This window comes from Anopheles funestus, chromosome 2RL, assembly GCF_943734845.2.
Source record: "Anopheles funestus chromosome 2RL, idAnoFuneDA-416_04, whole genome shotgun sequence".
NCBI classification, from domain to species: domain Eukaryota; kingdom Metazoa; phylum Arthropoda; class Insecta; order Diptera; family Culicidae; genus Anopheles; species Anopheles funestus.
This window is the reverse complement of record NC_064598.1, coordinates 64,639,457-64,656,006: the sequence shown is the minus strand read 5'-3', so window position 1 is coordinate 64,656,006 and position 16,550 is coordinate 64,639,457. Positions and strand designations below refer to the sequence as shown.

The following is a 16,550-nucleotide window of genomic DNA, read 5'->3' as shown; positions in this document are numbered from 1 at the left end:
TATTTTACGAACTGATAAATGATTTGAATCGAGTATCTACATAAAACGGTAACATTTTGCAGCACCGATCAAAAATTATTTGATGAATAGTGGGCTTAACTTTGTTCATTTTATAGTACAAACTTGGCTCTTTAAAACTACCTCTTTTATCGATTGATAAAATTTCTTTTTAGTCAACAGTCTAATATCACAAACTATGAGCTTAAGAAACAAGGTAACAGCACTTGCAAAAACATTGAAACATAGTTTTGATATAATAATGTACTGTATATCATTTTTTCATCTCGAATTAAAGCCGTTAACAACATGTTCAGTTGATTAAATTAATCCCCAAGTCTAGTTTTATGGATTTTCCGCAAGACTATAGCGAGGTCGAAAATTTCATCCGTTTCGATATATAGCAGCCATAAGTTTGCAAAAATTTGAAGAAGCGTGTTTTTATTGCTTCTGTCGGTGGTTTGAGCTGAGGGATGATGGATAAGAAACTGAATTAAAATGTACAGTTTATTGTATCGATGAAGAAACGTTTGGTCGCTTAGTTATATAACAGGAAGGATGTGGGTTGATTGAGTGAAATAAAAGCTGATTGGTGCTGTTGGCCTTTTTCCTGTTTCCATCGATTCTGGTTCAATCTGGGTATGAGTATGGTAATGCATGCAGTAACATTCACATCACCTTGCATGAAGCACAATGAACAACTATAAACCCAAAGTTCGTTCTGGCATGTCTGTATGCAAACTTTATCAATTAGTGGTTTGTTTTTGCACCAAAGCTGTGGTTCAGTTTTTCTTCGATCCATTAAGCTTGGGGTTTCGGAGCAAGTTAACATGGTTAAATTTATTCTGTTAACCCACCCTAAGTGAAAGTGTATTCTAGCGTAGAAAACACTCTTATTCATCAGTCTCACGCGATGTGGCAGACGATGATCGGAATCAGTTTGCACAGGTGCTTAAGCGGAGCACCTGAAAAACAGGAACAATTTACGATGAAACACATCGCGAATGGTATGGAAATGAAGAGCATTCAAGCTGGAAAAGTGTACGGTAGAATATAATAAACCACCAAATCAATAAAAAACACCACACCTGTCCAATGAACCTACTCCACAACCAATACAGGTCATACAGAAGCAAACCTTGCGAAAGTTCTGGCGCTGTTACGCTTCGATGGTGGTTCAGCGAAACATAACAAATCCAAGCGCAGCAATAACAGAATCAGTAACAGGGCTTCCAAGAGTAAACCAACAGTGCGTATGGAGGATGAAACATGGCAGAAAAGTATTTCTCTAGCGCAAGAGCCCATGCTCAAATTGCTCCCGAATGTGTGTTGCTGGACGATGAGCGTTAAAGGACGGTGAGCTGTGGGCAAATATGCAAAACATGTTTAGGACGCCCTTTTGTCCGTTATCCAGTTAATGGAATGGAAAAAAAGGGAGAGCTCCTCGCTTGTTTAAAATCCCCGTTTTCGTCACTCGGAACAACCGACAACTTTATTCCTCCATGTTCCGTCAAAACGACACAAATGGGAATAATGCAGTTTGCTAAGCGTGTTGCGTATGAAACAAACAACAACAAAAAAACAACCCAAAACTGCAGCAGCTGACATACACTCTAGAGAGTACGGTATTCTGTGAATTTCGTTCAAATATGCTCACGTCATCGTGCGTCTTGACCACATGAGCCAAATGTAGGCACCCAAATTAAACCGATGAACCGTTGGACAAACGGGCTGATTGTGTACCGCTCGTGTATGTGCAGCGGTTGACCCGATATCGCACCGGAACCAGCGACTTTGCTTCGATGCGTTCGCGAACGCGGTTAACATGCTTCACTGGCTCGGTTACAATACACAACGGCAGATGGTGTTCGTGTTTGATGAAAAACATGCTTTGAAGAAGAGTAATGTTCGTGATGCTAAAATGTAACACAAATCGAGCTCATCCATGTTAGCAGATAAAACGCGCTATGTACTTAAAATTTTTATTTCTAATAATAAAGATAGAAAAAAAAATTGTCTTGTCTATCTGGCACACATCTAGACAATATTTCGAATATTTGAGTGATTTCGAAGATTCAAAGGTTTGAATATGAAACAGCATTAAAATTGTTACAAAAATTGTCGGTGGGTAAAATTTTATTTCCAAAGAGTGTTTATTTGTCTTAAATAGAATGGAGGTTTTCATTTCTTACAAAAAATCAACAAACTATCTAAAATCTATAATATGTTAATTAGTTAGACCAATCTGAAAATGCAATGGCTTATGGGTTTTTTTTTGGGAAAACTCTACTCTAATAATTGGGAGACTAAGGGTTAATAATATAATTTCCTTTAATCGTCGTTCCAAGAACATAACTAGGTGCGATATATGTCGTACATGTTGCTATAATCTATATTCAACATCGTTAAATAAAGCTTTATGGAAATGAAGTGTAAAAGAAAGCATATGAGTCTTTATAAACGACACAATCTTATCAAGAACAACATTCTTAGCCGGTTACAAAAGCATGTTTTAAAATTGTTTCTTGTTTGAATAGCTTCATTAGCGAACTTGAAACGTCAATCATGGGGGTTGATCGATGTTGATGCGCAAATGAACATCGTTAATTATAATAACAATAATAATATCAACCACTTATTAATGATAATCCTTTAGTCTGAAAGAAAGGAAGTAACGTACGGCTGCAATGCTTGGTTATTATTGTTTTTCTGTGCTTTCACATGTTCTTATCTCTGACGGTTGTACATTGTGTCACTAATTGAAATGCGGAAGATCTTTACATTGTTCTAAAATTCATATGAGAATGTGTGTTTGATGGTGAACCTAAAAAAATTTTTCGCTAAGCTTTGAACCATCGTTAATCTATACTTCACGGCATCATTTTTTTGTCCAAATTTTACTCAAATTTAGATGCGACTAAGCTATTGTAGGCAACATAAAATATTTGTAATTCACAGTATCAACCAAGACTGTTGTTCACAAAAATCGTATCAAAATGTCGATTTGACTAGTTTCGTACTATAACAAAACCTTGGGCAAACCTAACATAAACCCAACTTAGTTCGATACTTGACACTTCCCTAAAATGTTGACACCACTTCTTACCATTGCCTTGGCAGAAAACGGCAGCAGCGACGGGCAAAGATCAAAGACAGAAATGCGCGATTTTATGTACCATTCGTCCGCCAATGTACGAAACGTGCCGATTGGAAGGTTTTTCTTTCTCGCACTTGATCACGCAGCATCGTGCCATGTCAGATGGAGAGTGAGCGAAAAAGAAAGATAGAGATTGAACATGCAAATATTGAATCACGCAATTGAAACATTAATCTGCTGATTTGGGTCGTCGTGTAAGTAACGTCAAATAAGTATAATAAGCAACGTAAAAAGAATACGGAGAAATAGACGTTTCTTGACATGAGACCTGCATCTTCGAGAACATGCAGATATTGTATGATGGTGAAAGTATATGAACTTTTTTTATAAAAATCGTTAAAACCCAACCACAGTGAAGTACGAGAACAGCATTAATTAACAAAACAGATCAACTGAATGAAGTGTTGAATACTACACTCCACTTGAAACAGATTGACCATAGATTTACGAACGTTTTGTTTGCGTTGAAGTGCGGCGATCAAAGATTTCAACACGGTGGTCACCACCAGACATCAAAAGAATTATTGTGGCCTACCGCAAGCTGACGGCTTGCTATGACAAGCCGTGATTGAAATCGATCGCATGCTCTTCCAACGACCGATCGCTCAACAAATCAGTTTACCTTACAGTCAACGTTTGCTCGTAAGCCAATGATTGAAAAAAGAATGATTTTCTTACTTTGGTTTACAAAATTGCCATACATACTGATTAGTTAACTGGGATTTGTGCTATTTAGCCGCTATCTGCAAAATGCAAACTCTCAGATTATTTCTGTTTATTATCTCAGAATCGTGCGATATAAGTAAACACACATGAGCTTACGGGATATTGACCACGAGGCGAACTTAGCAGCCAAGTGAAAGGGCGAATTACCCATTTAATGTTTCTCCCAAATCGGAAAGAAAAACAGAAGCGCCCTTTTACCGAATTAGGCCGAAAATAACCATTTATATTATTGATCCTTTCGTGCTCGTCTTATCTAATGCTGAGACAGGCCATCTCCAGCATTCCATCGTACGAAAAAAGCCGCATCATATGGCAGACATAAAAGGGTCTTTCTCTCTGTGCGTGTGCTGGCTCATACAGTCAAATATTTCCCCTTGCTGCAAGCAGTAGAAGCGTCTGCAGCGGCAGACATTTGCTGATGCTTCTTAGGAATTTCCTGGGAGATGTTGGTAGTGCTTGTTATTTTTCTGTTGGTGTAACCACAAGATGTTCCATACTCGATTGATTTTGTGAGCTTACGAATAAATGTTAGATTGCTGGAACAAATAAACGTGATCTTTGCACAGCAGTAGAATGTTTATCTGCTATCATTGAAGGTGGCATTGCGGTCAAGGTTGATGAAATTAATGTAATAAAATCTTGATTGAATTGACATTTAATATAGAATGAGAGCAATACAATTTCCTTGAACGTCCCACAGGGAAGTGTTCGTTGTGTTTTCGGATTTATTGGATGGTGAATTCCACCTAATCTAAATCCAATTTGTGAGGCACGGTGCAGTACTCCGTTTTAACTAGACCAAGAACAAATATATTCTGAAGAAGTCATGATATCGCAGTTGAAAATGATATATCTTTCGAAACTAGTCCAATTCCACTGTTCGATTTCACTGGGAATTTTGTGATGTACCATGCGTAACATGAACAAAATATGTAATCAAACTGAAACACCTACCATTTTCTCACTAGCCACGATCGCGCGTCAGTGAATTCGACTGTGTTATCATCGTTTTAGATATCCGAGGGTGATAAATCATTCGATGTTAATCCAAATTCGATTTATCAGACGCCTTTTGTAATCCAACGGGTACCGTACTATCATTCTCCAGACAAGTACGTCAATTTCGGAGAACCAGAAATGGGATTCTAGCGCACTCTTAATTCTTTGATTTGAAATAAAACCTTTACACGGTTTATGCTTGTATCAAGATCCAAACCAAAGGACCATTCCACTTTTTGCACCTTTTGATTCTCGCACTGATGACGTAGAATGGCGTTGTCGATGACGGTTGATGCAGAAGTACCGGTTGCATCTTTCCGGAGGCTTTTTCTCACACTTTCTCACTTCTGGTCGTACACTATCATTATTTTCACGGTCACGATTGCATCAAATCATTTTCATTGACGCCGCCTTAGGTCGTGGATATTTTAACAATTATTTGTATTCCTTTTTCACATACTTGCAGCACTATATCTCCCACCAGAGCATTTTTAACATCTCTTCACATGATAATGTCGACAGGCGACCTTGAAGAACTCCACTTCAACATTTCACACCAACTTGCACCAAGACTGAATTTTACATTCCCAAGCACACTAGGCACTATCCAACCATATTTTCACTACCGACTGCGTCCAGTTGCCGCCGGTTGTCGGTTTTTCACTTTTGGTTTGGGATCACAACAACCCTTGACAGCGACGAGGCAATGCAAGAAACTTGAACGACACAGCACAGCACTGGGATGGCAAAGAACGCATGGCACACGAACGAAAACAACAAACGACCCCTCTTCCACTTGATACGTTACCATTCGACAGAATAGCACAAGCCCACACCACAGGAACACGAAACTCGTTGACTGGCCGCGACGACGAAACGCGTCCTTCCCGTTCAATGTTTCCGATGAGACTGAGTGAGAGTGAGAAGGAAACAGTTTATGCTACGGATTGTTCTCTTGATTCGTGGTAATCGTGAGTTTTGTTTGAATGCAGAGCGTGAGAATGAGAGAACGGCTCGAGTGAGAAATAGAAAATCGCACAGAGAACCGTGAGAAAGTGAATCTTCCATAGTGAGATCGAGATGAGAAGGAACTCAGCTCAGAAGGAGATGGGAGAAGTTCGAAATGAACGTGAGGCGAATTAAGTTGTTGGCGTGAAGTGGACATTACGAAATGGAACTGTTAGTCGATGTACACAAAATAAAAAGGAAACAGAAATTGACGTAATTTATAAATAATTATAAAACATCGCTATAATGAGTACTTTTGCTATTCGAATAATTTTGAGTAACATAAATGTATGGTATTCTTCTGAATCGGCATGCGTTCCCCGGAGTGTCCGATGCTCATCGAATGATCCAGCTCAAGTGACTATAACAACAGCATCCGCAAAGCATGGGGTAAAAATGTAAATTAGCATGCTCGTTTCAACCGTGAAGCGACACATGGAAGTCTTCCTGGCGAATGGAAGATGCATCGAAGTGTTGCATATTTTTAGCAATCAAGCGGCGTCTAGTGAGGCATATTCTTGTTGTCACCGTTCATGGTTTATTAAAATTCTTCAGGCTGAGAAGATGGCTTGATGATCTTTTTCAACACTCGTAGATTGCAAGGAACAGTACATTTGAACTGTGACTGAACTGAAAGAATTCATTTTAGTCGCTTTCATACATACATTGTGCATAACGCTTATGTTGAATGTAATGTACTTCGTATTTTACATCCTATTTTCGATTAAAGTGATAGTTATGTGACTTTAAGATTTCGGACGGTATATCATTTTAAGTCGATTCATTTTAGAAGAGGTTCTATTAAGCTTTGGCTTCATGTCTAATGGACTGCAGCAAATTGAATAAACTATCAGCTTCATAGTATGCAAATACATCGGAAACGATGATTGACATGCAAATTGCCTTGCATCGGAATGCAATTTTCGAACCGACATCGAATGTGCGTCCAGATCGCTTATACGGGCAATCGTCTTAGCTCTCTTGTGCATAGATAGTGCTTTTTCGTTCCTTGTGCAAAACATAAAGGAACAGATAGGCGTTGAACGGTTGCTCCGTATGCTTCAGCAAATGTCTTAATGAGTACGTGCCTTCCGTTCGGTGCTGCACTTTGAATGAGGAGTGTCTCATAGACCAGGTTTGCAACCAAGAGCAATATCTTCATCTACAGTAGACATGTAGCAGTGCGAGGAATGCATTCGATCGACAGCAAGGCAGAGTGGTTTTAGTTGTCTTTTAGCGATTAAGCATCGTGTGCTGACACAGAGGATTGCACAAATCAAAACAGGTTTCTTCGGCTAACCGAAGTGCCGATAGCTTCATTTGTTGGAAAATATTTTGCGTTATGGTGATAATTTACGACTTGAATGATTGGTTGGAAATGGGATATGAAGCTTTTGAATGTGAGGTCTTTAATTTAACAAGGATTTTGCATACCGTATTGCAGCAGTTGCAAATTATTTAACTTGATAGGATGTAGAAATTTATTTATTTATTATTCAACGAATACGGTATTTCACTGTAGTAGTCTCATAGGACTGAATGTGCAATTTTTACAAGGCATTTTGTCCTTGTATTTTGCCTTATCCAGGGGCATGCTCGGTTGTGTTTTTGTGTTTTTTTATGTTGTTATAGGTTAAAAAAATCATTCCTAAACTGTATGTGATTCGATCTATTCGGTACTATTGTGTAATATTGCGATGTGTTGTCCATTTTTTCTCTTTTGCTTGTTGTTGAAGGTAAAGGGTTTAAGAATGCAATTTTGTAAAACCTCGATAGAGCAGTGGTTTGAGAAAGTAATACGTAATTTGTATTTTATTAAAAAAAAATATGTTATAAATAATAAACCGAGCGCTGGACTAGTTTATCCAAACAAAACTTAAAGTATCATAATCGCTATTTTTAATTATTCAAATGAAGTATCAGCCTTATAAACAACAGTTAGCCTTTTCGAAAATTGAATCTACTAACCAAACGGCAGAAGCCGTACTCAGTACGAGAGTACGTGACATTTGTAAGGGGCTTACATGAAGTGCAATAAATTCTGTGCACATTAATTAAACCGAGACTTTTTCATTATCGCTGTTTATTTGCTTGTTGTCCTGATGGTTTGTAACTTTTTTTTGGCATTGAGCATTGCATTCATCGGATTTACTGTAAAAACGCAAATGATCCATAATAATCGTAAACCTCCAGAAAAATGGATAATGTGATGTTATTTTCAAATGAAAGGAACATCCCGGAAAGTGCTTTAATCCGTTGTAACATGAGTTGAAATGGAGGATATTATTGGAATACTTTCTTCATTTTTTCCCATTTGAATAATCGAACAAGGAACATTCAGTGAATACAATTTAAATTCGAATAGTGAATACAATTTAAAAGTGTGTAAATGAGATGTAATTAATTAGTTGGAAAATATGTGTTCTTTAGTGTTTTCGTTGTTTCAGTTTTTGTTTTGTTTTCAGATGTCACAGCGTGTCGTTGTACTAGATGATGAACCGTGTACATCACCATGAGATACATTGAGAAAAATGATGCTCGTTTACGGATACATACGGTAAATGTTTCTGTTAACGCCAATGCGTATACAGACGGAAAAAAGTGATACTTTATTTGCTCATGCAACATGTTTCATATGTTCAATAGTGGTAAGTGTTGTTGAGTATGATGTTGAAGACAGTGTCGTTTGCTGGTTGTCCATTTTAAGCTGGTCGGAGGGGCTTATGTTTCACTAGTGTTGGGTGTCAGCAGATGTTTTCCGATAAAAGTACACCCTGTGTGATGTTCAGAACGTGTCCAGCATGTATAAGACGACATTGATAAAACAATGGATGGCGACCGTTTACCACCATGCTGAACAAACAATTGAAACACGGTATGTGAAAACTGTGTTAAGGTGTGATGTTTGAGAGGATTCATATCTTGAATTTTGTTAGCATTGTTTCGTTATTTATATTAGCCTAAATAGTTCATAAAAACTCTTTTTGTTAGTGCTGTAAATTTTCCTTGAAATTTTAGTTATTTTCAAAAATTTATATTAAAACCCATGAATGACAATGGTTTAATGGCATTTTTGATTGCTTTCCTTATTTCAATTTTTCATATGTTCTTGAAACCTGCTTGAACAAGTTTTAATGCTATTATGTTTTTTGTCGAAAAATATCTATGCACTCCCATAGTTTGAGGATTAAGAATGGGAATTAGATGCATCATTAGACAGCATTTACATATGCTGCAGAAGTGATCCAAGCATTTCAGTCACCCATAATCTCCTTGACAAACATTCAATTAGTGCTGATATCTGATCTGACAGCTGTGCCAATTGGAACAGAAAACCATGGCCTTTGAACAGAAGATAAGTAAATAAGCGTTATCTTTTATCACATTCACTTTTTGAAGAATGTATAAATTATTTCCATAACATTCGTATTCGTCACTGGTATTAAATGTATTGGGTTAGGGGAAGTTTTAAGTTATGAAAAATTATAAATTAATATTACAATGTTAGTTTTTACTCGATTGAATCCTTTTAGGATTGTATAGAAGAATATCACTATAAGAAAAACCGATCAATGATTCAACTATGTTCTTATTCCTTTTATTAAGATCTCGCTGGAGACGCAAAATGTTACACAAACTTCAATTGCATGTCGTTTTTACGATGTAGCGTACTACGAAGTACTTTCTGCTACAAAATAGATCAGCGGAAATGTTACAGCATACGATAACCGTCGTTCGTGTTGAAAAATTGAATACATAAGCCATCCGCTGAAGCGCTGAAGCAGCATCATAAGGCGAAACAGAGTTTGCCTAGAGTCTTCTGCTCTTTAATGGGTTCCGTACTTGCTCCGATTTCGTGTGTAGTTTAGTTTTTGATTCGTAGTTTGAAGAAGATCTCTCCAGCCAGAGCAGAGAGAATGGAAAACCTATTTTGTGCAAAACGTTTGCACATGCTATGAATACTAATGTGCACGAAGTTATTCTTAAGGACACTCAGAGGAGTGATTGGATGTCGAAAATCGCAAAAGTATATGTTGCTAGTGTATAGTTTGATAAAGGAAAAGAATCGTGTAGTTCAATGTATGGCACTGAATATTATGCTTAACTTGGTCAGTGTTAGGAGCATGATTGAATTTACTTGGTTCAAAAACTAAATGTCCATATATATGTAGCTGTTTCTATTATATGCTTCGAGTGCGATTGGAGAATTTGAAGTAACATTTGCATATCGAAACAACTGATGTTATGCATAGTGTGACTTTGGTTTTGTCGCAGTTTTTGGCTAAGACAAGAGAATTAAAGTCGTGTTACTCGCTGTAGTGTTTTAGGGCTATGGCCTCGCTTCACAAGTTTAATGTTTGGAATATGGAATGGATGGATATGGAAACTTGTTTCTTATGGAACATTATATAGAGAATTTTAAAATGTTCCATAAGGATGGAAACTTTGGAAACTTGTTTCTTTGAAAGTTATAAACATTTTACAGAATGAATTTGATTCCCGTTTTCTATAAACGAAATAAATGAAGCTTATTTATTCCTGGATTTTATGTATCAAGCTTCTAAGCTATTGTTTTGAAGTTATTAGCTCTCTCTATCTCTTGTTGGCTTTAAAGACCTCCAAGGTCACGCTATTGAGGTTAATCCAAGGTTAATAATGCTATTAAAAAAATAGTTTAAAATTTTTTCTTAAAAAATCATTAAAATAAATTCATTTACTTACTTACAATTTCATACGTATTTTCTAAATGATATTCTTTCGTATGTATGTATCTCACGATCGTTACTGATATTATGAAACTTCTGACAAAACAAATGTAGGAAATATAAATTATCTTTTGGCTGTTGCAAAGGTTCTATAAATCAAAAGTAAAACTTGACAAAAGCATGTCTGGTGTAGCAATAATTATGACAGAGGTGTTAACGACATCATAGCATCAGAGACGTGCATGATACAGTACGGTTAAGTCTGAGTCACATATGCAAGCGATCATACGATTGTCGTCCAATTAAGCACCAGTGTTAGTATTGTTATGTTTGTTATTCCTCCGGGGTTTGACTTTTGATTGTAAAGATACAAAACTGAAGATGAAAATGAAAAATAAAAAACAAGTTCTGGCTGCTGTCATCAGCATTATGTTTTTGTGTTATATTTTTGCGGATCCTTCGTTCTATGGTGCTGACATTGGAATGATCGCTGCATTAAGATACGAAACAGTCGCCCTGACATGCGATTCTATCAGGTGTGAAGTATAATTTTTGTTTTATTCACTGTTTATATTTCGTTCTTATGTTACTTACGGTTACTTACTCATTGTGTATTTTTTACATTTCATAATGCAATATAAGTTTAAAATTATTATAATTTAATTTATTGTTCTAAATAAAATATTACATTTCATATGTTTAAACTTGCCTTAGTGATTCAAAATAATAATAAAATCTGAAAAGTAATAGTGAAATAGTGAAAAAAATTGTTTTTTAAAAGTAACATTTCGTAAGAATTGCAGAAAAAGGAATTTAAATTCAAGAATATAACATTAGTTAACCGAATAAACACCAACTAGAAGTAGTAGTAGCATTGATATAATGGAATCAGTGTCTACTACTCGTCGTAGAAACGTTGTTGGTAATGGATTTTTTGTATTGATATTTGATTACCTACAGCCTTTCGAATGAGTAATAGTAACAATTCGAGATATGCATGATGACTGTATACTCCACACAAATATACAGTCAATCCCACTTGTGATGAGGAACTCCCAGTTTTATTTCAGGAACAACAATAGGGGGTTGGTTAAAAAGAATTAATCTTGTCAAATGTACCACACACGAACTCTGGAAATTTTGTAAGAAAGCTTGTTGTTGTTGCAGTCAGGAGGCGGTTCGCTACCCACGTAATACAAATTAATTCATTTTGAATCGTGCGTCAGAAACCGATTAAGTTGTTTGTTCGATGTCGACGACTTTTAGGATTTGAATGAAGTTCAAAGTGATGAAAAGAATGTGGAAAGATAAAGAGAAGGTTAAAGACTTTTGTAGTGGGATTACATAAAAATGTTGCTCAATTTGGTTGCTGTTTTTTTTGGAATTTTATTGAAACGTGGTTAGTTTTATGCGGTGTTTGACAAATAGCAGAATTACTTTTCTAACAGTTTATCACAAATTGTCATATTACTGGCATTTGCAAATAAAACCGGTTGCCACTGTTCAAATGGTTTATCGAAACAGATAATGTTACCTACGCAGTTTCAAAATACTTTTAGGACGCTTGCAAAATCGAGGAACAAAAATAGATTGAAACGATTTTATGATGGTTAATTGGAACGTGACATTTTGGTGATTTCCAAATGGATTCTCTGAAGGAGCGCACGGCACGGAAATGAATGGAATTATACTTGACAGCACTTGAGAGCAAAAACAACTTTCGTCATTAGAATATAATCTCAAATCATACAGAAAGTTTTTCTTTTCTATGTTGAAATTTTAAAGACGTAGGACAACGCTTTAACAGAGTAGCGTCTACAAATCGATACTGACAAACATTATTGATTGTTCACGTCTCGGCGAACATTGCGTTAGAATTCAGTTTTTAGAGCCATCATTGAATGTCTTATTGAACTGCCTTATGCATCCGTTTGATTGCAAGCATTAAAAGGCATTGGTACTATCCAACAGATGAAATTAATTCCCATAAGATTCAAATTTCTTTCACAATAGCATTGGAGAAGTTTCTCGTCGATTTGTTTGCGACACACAAACATAACTTAATACCTCCTTCATTCGAACTGTTGAGTGGTGTTTTGGAAATATGATTCTGCTTTCAATTGTGATTAAGACATCTGCTAATAAGAAGATGAAACCATCTTCTTTGAATAATTCTGCCAATAACGTTGTCAATCAAATATTGAAATCATGCAGTGAATGGTCTGTGCGTAAGCCAACAAACTATAAATGAAAAGCGAAATCATAAAAGCTGAAGTGAAAGCGAATTGAACAACGATTTGATTGACAGATTAGTGTCTGGCGTGTCGATTCAATCCATCGCATGTGAATTTGATGTTCACAATCCACATGTGAAGACATCAAGGCGTTCTTCCCATGTGTGGGTGATCTCAGGTTCATTCCCATGAAATAACCCATCCATGTGAATTGAACAATGGACCTCAAAGATTAGGTTACAATTTTAAAATTACAAACTGTTACGTAATCTGCTGTAAAATAAATAAATCAAAATCAAAGCAAAAACAAAACAATTCTGCTGGCTGTTTCTTGGGTTCATAAAAATATCAGTTATGAATCAAATGAGGTTCATTTGTCGTGACCGGAAGCTGGTCAAATAGGTAGGTGGTCTATTGTTTCAATCGAAATCAAAAACATTTTCCGTTTAATTGTTCTTTTAGACATACCTTCGTTAAAGTATTGGATACATAAACGATTTAGCATTGAAACGTTTATTATAAATGTGTAAAATATTAAAAATTCAAATTTCAAAGGAAGAATCTATCACGATTTCGATTTTAATATTCTTAACTCGCGCACTATTAGCTTTGGATGAATTTGTTTTTGTTCTATAAAATTTTGTTATTAAAGCTTAGAATTAACGACGAAAAGGCCTTGATAATAAAGCAATGCTCAAGTATCTTAGCCTGAGTCACTAAGATGGTGTGTTTTTTTATTTTTTGTTAGAAGTTAGGATTACAAGGGTTTTTCCCACATCAGAGAACACATAAACATCTGAAAGAAGATTATAGAGAATTTGCCGTTGAATGTTTACATTTATGCATTCTGTGTGTATGTTTAACAATATATGGATTATGACGAAAAGAAATCATGAAATGGATCACGCGACCAAACGCAGACCGTTGTTGAGATCTTAAAGCTGAATTGATGTGAATTGTTAGGATGTTTCATGTATTCATATACAGATTACATCATTTGGAGATTACCATCAATTGTTAACAAGCAAATTGTTCTTGAAACATACCATTGCATGGTAAGTGTTCATGGCTAAAGCGTTCGCTTTGTAAGGAAAATTGTTGAAAAGTAATTTACAAACTTGCTAAGGGAATCAAACAGAACTTAAAGAAATCCCAAACGTACAATTGGAACGCGCCAACTTTCACCGATGATGGAAAAGGATACGCATTCCAGGAAAAGTAATCTACCCCAACTAAGCTAGAATGAGTGCAAAGAATTGTAGCTACAAGAATGGAAAACAACAAAAGAGCATTTACGAAACAGAAACATCGTCTTGTCTTCGGTTCATTGAAAACAGGGATACCTTTAGTTGTTTCGTCCACTCTCAACCATTGTGCACAAGCCTCGCTAGTTATGCTGTGTTCCGTGCTCTGGCCGATAGTGTGCTTAACAGATTATCTTTTCCACCGATTCATTTTTTATGCTCCACCGTGTTCCCCTCCAGCCACCTACCGTGGCCAGAAATCGGGCAGTATTTCACGCAAATAAAACCACGATTGCGTGCATAATTCACATCGTAAGGTGCGGCAAACATTTCCAGCGGTGCAACGGCATGGAAGAAAGATAAATGATTGCGATGAAAATGGCCCGAGAGTGTTGCCCGTGGGTCGTGAGAATCGAACACAGCCGCCAACGTAAACTGGCATGAAAAAAGGATCCTACATCGTATCGTGGAGGTTAATTTGTACTTTTGCACCCAAGAATGCCTGTCCTGACCTTCCGGGGTTTGGTTTTCTGAAAGTGTAGTTTTGTTATGGTTCGTGTGGTTTTTTTACTATTCCCTTGCACATCTTTCAAATATCAATGCAATGTTTAAAAAATACTGCAGAATGTTTCTGATTAGGACAGCAGTGAAAACCTTTAATTTGGAGCATTTTTTCAGGTATGTTTTGTTTAAACAATTATTTTACAGATTTAAGGTGTCCTAACCGAACATCAGGTTTTTCACATATGTACTTAACATAATTTTTTTATCATAACAAAGTTGAAAAAAAAGTATAAAGTCAATGTAACAAAATAAAATGAAGTTAAAAAAGACATGATAAAAAAGCATTATTTTGAATATGGTATGTATCATACTTATATAAATGTCTGATATACCTGGCTGTTAGGATATCAATCTGAAAACTAGAAATGAACAGTATAACGTTTTTTTGAGATTATGTTTGAAGAGATGTATAATTTGAGATATAGAAACAATGCTCAGATAAGCCCTTAGATTATAGTTCAAGATTTGTGTATTGTTACCTTGATGTTCTATGGGATACGTAACATGGTGAAGTAACATTCAAGATAAATGCTCAAATCTTGGTAACTGCAATGAACAAAAGATCAATCCTTCTCCTCATACATTCATTGTGACCGATGCAAGCAGTAATTGAAATATTCTCACTCACTGTTGTATCAGAGCTAACCCTATCATTCATAGTCTTTGGGCTTTGCGGAGCAAATCGGTCATATGCTCTATGATCTCTACCATCTCCATGGAGGCTAAAATTGCCTACATGAAAACCAGGCATTGTTATTAGATTACCGTGATCACACGGTGGGTTTCCACTGGTTATTCTGTTATTGATCAGCTTCTCCAAAAATTGCCCAGAGGAATTAATGGTTCGTTGACGCTTCTTAACAAGATATGTCCAAAAGTGTACCCTGTTATTACAGAGTGAGGTCGTCCGTTAAAGTAGGTCTTACAGCTGCATGATCGACACTGCGCATATGCAACATGTCTATTACCAACAATCAAATGAAATGCGGGTTCTGCAGATATAAAAAAAATATGTTGAATGGTTGTATGCGCTTTTAGACGAATAAAACATTAAGGACATTTGAATTTTGAATCGGCTTATGTTGTATTAACAGTCTAGAAGTCTAATAAATATAGACTAAATGTAATGATATATTGAAGGGATCACCTGAAGATTCTATCTTTTGAATGTCGCTGTTAGAAAAGATAATACGTGCGCAAAAAGAACGCAAAGCGTATAACCACGAACCGGATTACATTTGTTTGGAATTAAAATTGGCATAGATTTTTTGGAGCCTATCGAACAATCTTTTTTAATTTACTCATGCGTCTCATCGCCATAAATCACGTTTCTGTGCACATGAATTTTGACACGGGTCTCTGCGAGGCATAATGTTTCGTGATCGGAGTGCGAATCGTTAGTGGGTTCCAAATTTTATTTAAAGTGTTCGCATGTTTTTAAACACAGAAGTCAGAAAAAATGCCCAACCGGAGAAAAAAGGAGAGGAACGTCTTAAATAAATCAAGTCCTTCCTAGCGATGACCTCCATTTGAGACCACATAAATTATAAATATGATATTTTGAGGTTTTCAGAATTTTATGACTAATTTGTTGAAAGACACCATGTTCTAGTTTGTGCTGTCGAAGATCAACAGATATGCGAACGGATCTGTTCTTATTATGGTGAATTTATGATACGCTTTTGATGCTAGTACTGGCAAAGATTGCTTGTGAATATTTTTAAATTTTAATGAGGCAATCATAAATTAAATTTGTGTGGCAGATGTTGCTAATTGACTGTGTGTTTGGTGCATAACAACAAGTTATCTGGTTTTATGTAATAGTATCAAGTGTGGTATAGCTCCTTTCAATTCTAGTTGATTTTTACTCAGTTAATAATGGTTTTGTACATTTAATGAACATTGTTTAAACAAT

General features: G+C 36.2%; 1 protein-coding gene across 4 annotated transcripts in view; it reads right to left on the bottom strand.

Moving 5' to 3' along the window:
* The window catches only part of LOC125760841 (netrin receptor UNC5C-like), an 83,280-nt gene that overhangs the window by 45,297 nt on the left and 21,433 nt on the right, over positions 1-16,550 (bottom strand). Inside the window, exon 1 of one of the 4 annotated variants that reach the window (XM_049421365.1) lies at positions 5,688-6,482. The exons of the other annotated variants lie outside the window; for them this stretch is intronic. The gene's annotated coding sequence lies outside the window, so the exon portion shown is untranslated. Of the gene's footprint in view, positions 1-5,687; positions 6,483-16,550 lie in introns of those variants that run through there. 4 annotated transcript variants of the gene reach the window in all.